Here is a 6,000-nt window from a genome sequence, read left to right on the forward strand (position 1 = left end):
TCTCTTGACAACTTTCAGAGTTTTATTGATTATAGTGACCATGCTGTACATTACATCCTTGTGACTTATTTATTTTAAACCTGTAAGTTCTAACATTTTTTTATTTTTAAAATAATATTTTTGTTTTATTTGTTTATAGCCGAGATGTCCTTATAAATGTTTTCTGTTCAAGTGTCACTTATTTATAATAAAGCCACTTAAAGTTCCATTACTAAATTCACACCTTCAGTAGGAATAAATCTGAAGTGACCTTGGTAAACACAATTGGAAGTAAAAAACCACAGAGCCTTATATTCTCCAGGAATGAATTTAACACTGTGTGTTCCAATCAGAAATAATGGGCCATATTTAACCATGTGAAAAATGACTAAGACTTCACTTGGACAGAAAACTAATCCTTTGAAATGTTATTTAATTGCAAGGAACCTATTGATTTAACAGCATGAATTTGACTAATTAGATTATGATATCGTTATATAAAAGAATATTATTATATTTATAAAGATTTAAACTACGGGAAGTGGAAAAGGCAAGAAAATGCATACATTGTCAATTTAAACTATTTAAAACAATATGCATAGGAAATAAAGACAGCAAATTATGAGGAATATTATCTCTGGATGCTGGGATTGGATGTTTACTATTTTAAATACTTTGGAACAAAAAAAAATCCATTAATTTTATAATTAGAAAAACTTAAACTTTGTCTGTTTCAAATCCCAGGATTTTTCTTTGCTGTTGTTTGTTGGTTTCATCTGCACTGGTCATATATTTTTTGGATTCAGTTTTGGTCTTTGCAACCAAAAGAAGCTCTTTAGAACAAGAGAAGATAATAGAAGACAAGCATGAAGGGGTGACTGAAGGTTTTGGAAATGTGAATCAAGATTATTAGACCCAGCAGAGAGTTGACAGGGTGGCATTTAATTAGTTGGTGGATTTCCATAGAGAGCATGGTGACGATTTAGGACACAAGAGTCACTCAATCATCATTTCCTGAATGGCTTTCAAAAATAAGTGAATGAATGGCCCATCAGGAAAAATATTAAAACTATGGAAGGAGCAGTCTGCATTGAGTATAATGTGATATGGAGGGTCTTGTATTGACTCCTTCCAGAAAGGGTTGAAGAGAGTTAGACAGTGAAAGAGAAAATTAGAGTGCTAATTTAGAATGTTTTCACAAATCTAAATTCTGAGGTTCCATAAGGAATGACCACCAAGACCCAACTTTGACCAGCAAGAGTTCTAAGCCTGGGGGACTAGGTGTCCAGCAATAAGGTGACTGGTTTTTAAACTCTGGGATACTAATATTTTTGGATAAAACTCATTTCACACATTTAAGCATCACCAATGCAAAGCACTTTAATCCAGAGAATGTTTGAGGTTAAATGATTATAATTTATTAACACCTCTGGAGAGAAGTGGAGCTTTGAATAAATTCCTTTGATTTACTAATGTTGGATCAAAAAAATGACTGATTATGCAGTATATTTTGAGGATCCACAGAGAGCTAATTTTCTTTCTAAAGTCATATCAGCAATATTCATGTCTTCACAGAGCATACTATCTATACACGCACTCACACACATGCACTCTCACACACACGTACTCACACACACACATGTACTCACACACACACTCACACACATGCACTCACACACACACGTACTCACACACACACACATGCACTCTCACACACACGTACTCACTCACACACACGCACAACCTGTCCTCATTATCTGCAGACTCCACTGAGCAAATACACCTACTTTCTAAAATTCACCTGTGCTCCCCAAATCAGCACTCATGGCACTTTCCCGGTCTTTTGCGGACATGCAATCTGCTGTCACCAATGTGCATATTCCAAGTGAAAGTTGAACAAGGCAACACCGTATTCTCGTTTCAGTTTTCTTACTGTAAACACGCACCCTTTGTGTGGTCTATCTAGTATCACATTTTTTGCAAGTTTGCCCTTTTTGTGACTTTTCTGTTTAAAATGCCCCCAAACACAGTGCTGAAGCCCTGAAGTGCTGGCTATTGGCCCCAAGATCTAAAAAAGCTGTGATGTGCTTTATGAAGAAAATTAAGAGGTTTAGGTCAGCTTCATTCGGGTCATCATGTTGTTGGCTGTGACTTTAACGTTGATGAATCAACAACATACAATAGAGAATTGTTTTTAAACAGAAATTATACATAAAAGAAAGTTACCTTTTGATTGGTTGATGAAAATGTGCCCAGAGGCTTCCAGGAAGCTAGCTGGCCCTGTATTTCCCCTCCTAACGCTGTGGCCCAACCATGGTTTCTGGTTGCATTTTTATACTTTGCATCTTTATCTTCTGAAACCTAAAGTCTTTTCACTTTTGTTGCCAACTTTCAACTCCCAGAGCTCAGAAAATCTTGGCCGCTGTCTTTTTACCAGGCTCCAGTATATAGGGTTTCACTAAGTTGCTTATGAGAACGTATCTGCAGATTGGTTCTTGTTCTACAAGAACTGCATATTCTCAAACTTTGCCCTAATTACCAAGATATCATTCTGTCCTGGAATATAAGAAACAGACTGACGAAAATAAAAATGACAATACTAAGTGCTGGTGAGGATGCAAACACCTGAAATTCTAATCCTTTGCTGGGAGGACTGCAAAATGGTGCAGCCATACTGGGAAATAGTCCGGCAGTTTCTTTATTAAATTAAACAGGCACTTACTGTGTGACCCAACACTTTCACTTCTAAATATTTATTCAAGAGAAGTGAAAACAGTTATCTACCCAAGACTTGAAATGCCCATGGCAGCTTTGTTCACAATTTTCCCAAACTGGGAAATAACCAGGGTCCATCCAGTGATGAATGGGTAAACAGATTATGGTATATTGATAAAATGGACTATTAGCAACAAAACAACGGAATATTGATATGAGCAACAGTAGGGGTGAATCTCAAAAGCATTAGATTGTGCAAAGGTAATCGGGTCTAAATGATTACCTACTGAATGACTCCACTTATGTGAACTACAAAAGACAAATCTAATTTAAATGGACAGAAGGCAGACTGGTGGTTGCCTGGAGCTAGAGGTATTGATATGGTTGGATGGGAAGGAGCTTTATGGGGTGACGAGAATGTTCTTACATCATCATTGTAATAGTCGTTGCGTGGCTTAATAAATTCGTCTAAACTCATCAAAAGGTATGCTTAAAATGTGTGCATTTTCAGTTCAGTCACTGAGTCGTGTCTGACTCTTTGCAACCCCATGGACTGCAGCACACCAGGCTTCCCTGTCCATCACCAACTCCCAGAGCTTATTCAAACTCATGTCCATTGAGTCGATGATGCCATCCAACCATTTCGTCCTCTGTCGTCCCCTTCTCCTCCCGCCTTCAATCGTCCCCAGCATCAGAGTCTTTTCCAGTGAGTCAGTTCTTCACATCAGGTGGCCAAAGTATTGGAGTTTCAGCTTCAGCATCGGTCCTTCCAATGACTATTCAGGACTGATTTCCTTTAGGATGGACTGGCTGGATCTCTTTGCATTTTAGTGTATGTCTATTGTGCATTAGTAAAGTGGATTTAAAAGTAAACAAATTGTAAGCTCAATTTACTCTTTATTTTCTTTGGATTCTTTGGGTGCTCCCATTCTTGGGGGAAAATGCATGAATGCAGTTGGCTTTTGGAATGGGAGCCAACTTGCCAACTACAAAGGAAAACCAAACTATTGTCTACAAACTTTGTACCCTTTATTCTGATGAAAGGCAGAAGCAATATGAAGAGAGATTCCCTTTTAAATGTAAGATGTAAGATAATAGGTCCAAATAGAGACGCCTGTTGAGCATCCAAGATGATTAATATGCCAGATATGCCAAGCCGTGCATCAAATAGTGAGACATTTACTTGTAAGCACCGTGAGTATGAAGGCTTTCCTGTGAGTTCAGTGCTGTGTTCCTAGTGCCTAGAGCAATGTGCTTCATGCATACTTATTGAGTATGTAGAAAGAAGATATTTCCTCATGATGGATATTCAAGTTAAGTGCAGGAGAAAGCCATCGGTTTATGGCATTTCCATAGATAAGTAACTGCTAGGTGATGGAACCTACAGTGCTGTGGGTGTAGAGAGGCTGAACAATGAACCCAAACGGGGTCTCTGGAATGGCTTTGTTGAGTCCATATTGGGAAAAGCGAACATAAACAAAACAGAAGGGGCCATTGGAAGATACCAGTCAGAAACATAGGCTAGGCGGGCATGGAGATGCACTCATTCATTCGAGGAGTCTTTGCCCAGCGGCTGTGTGGTCTAGATGCCCGCACAGGTGGCGTGGGCTGAAGGTGGAGAAGGCAGAGCACGTCTCCGTCATCACTGATCTTCTATTCTAGTGAAGGGGACAGGGATTAAAGAAACCAGTCTCCCTTAAATACAGAGCAGTGCTGATAAAGATGATAAAGAGGAAATAAATCCAAGTAAGGGCTACGGAGCGTGGTGGGGAGGTTGGTGCCCGAGTTTGTGCAGGGCTGCTGTTTACACGTTGAGGCCAGAGAGTAGCCATGTGGGTGTGGGTGGAACAGCTTTCAAGGCAGGTGGAACCGCCCGTGACAAAACCACGAGCAAGGGCACAGAGGGTCAGGGAGCACAGGGACAAGGCAAGGAGGTGAGACCTGAGAAGGGGAGAGCTCGGGGCAGCACCTTAGGGACCACTGTAAAGAATCTGAATTATACTCAAGCAAAATGGGAAAGTGAGAGATAAAGTATGTGATAGGACTGACACTTTAAAAGCACTGCTCAGGCTTCTTACAGGCTGCAGAGCACAGGGGCTGAAGCAGGGCCACGGTTAGGAGACTGTCACGACGGCTCAGATGAGAGGTGGCGCGGGCCATGGTTAGGAGACTGTCACGACGGTTCAGACGAGAGGTGGTGCATTTCAGCAAAAATTGTGCCGAGAGGCGAGATTCCAGCTAGATTCCACAGATAGAGCTGGTAGGATTTTCTGATGAATTCGACACAGTGGTATGACAAGAAGAGACATCTCAGGGATAATTCCAAGGTGAGAGCAAACAGTTTGTGGAGTGACGAAATGCAAGAAAGCTGTTACTAGTGAAATACAAGGGGTAAGGCAGGGTGGCGCTGGGATTATGCTGGAAAAATGAGTACAGATATACCACTGAGGGCCTCATATGCATGATATATGTATATAAGGATCGCTTTGCTCTACTTCTGAATGGGGACTCATTGAAAGAGTTTCAGCAAGGGAATGGTGTTCTGGGCAAAGACGGATTTTCAGAGCATCTCTCTGGTATTACTGGGTAGGTGGAATTCAGAAATTAGTAAAATCAGAAGTAAACAAGCTCGTTAGAAGGCTGCCATAGTGGTCTAGTGAAAGGTGATGAGACTTAACTTGAACAAAAGTTATGAATATGTTGAGAAAGGAATGGATTTGGGCAAATGATGGGGAGCTATAAAACTGGAAGTATCTGTTAATCAATTGGATGTGAGGCAAGTTCGGTTTGGTTCAGTTCAGTTGCTCAGTCGTGTCCGACTCTTTGCGACCTCATGGACTGCGGCACGCCAGGCCTCCCTGTCCATCACCAACTCCCAGAGTCCACCCAAACCCATGTCCATTGAGTCAGTGATGCCTTCCAACCATCTCATCTTCTGTTGTCCCCTTCTCCTCCTGCCCTCAATCTTTAGAGCATCAGAGTCTTTTCCAATGAGTCAGCTCTTTGCATCAGGTGGCCCAAGTACTGGAGTTTCGGCTTCAGCATCAGTCCTTCCAATGAATATTCAGAGTTGATCTCCTTTAAGATGGACTGGTTGGCTCTCCTTGTAGTCCAAGGACTCTCAAGAGTCTTCTCCAACACCACAGTTCAAAAGCATCAGTTCTTCGGTGCTCAGCCTTCTTTATAGTCCAACTCTCACATCCATACATGACCACTGGAAAAACCATAGCCTTGAGTAGATGGACCTTTGTTGGCAAAGTAATGTCTCTGTTTTTTAATATGCTGTGTCGGTTAGTCATAACTTTC

Source organism: Ovis canadensis, chromosome 1, assembly GCF_042477335.2.
Source record: "Ovis canadensis isolate MfBH-ARS-UI-01 breed Bighorn chromosome 1, ARS-UI_OviCan_v2, whole genome shotgun sequence".
Classification (NCBI taxonomy): domain Eukaryota; kingdom Metazoa; phylum Chordata; class Mammalia; order Artiodactyla; family Bovidae; genus Ovis; species Ovis canadensis.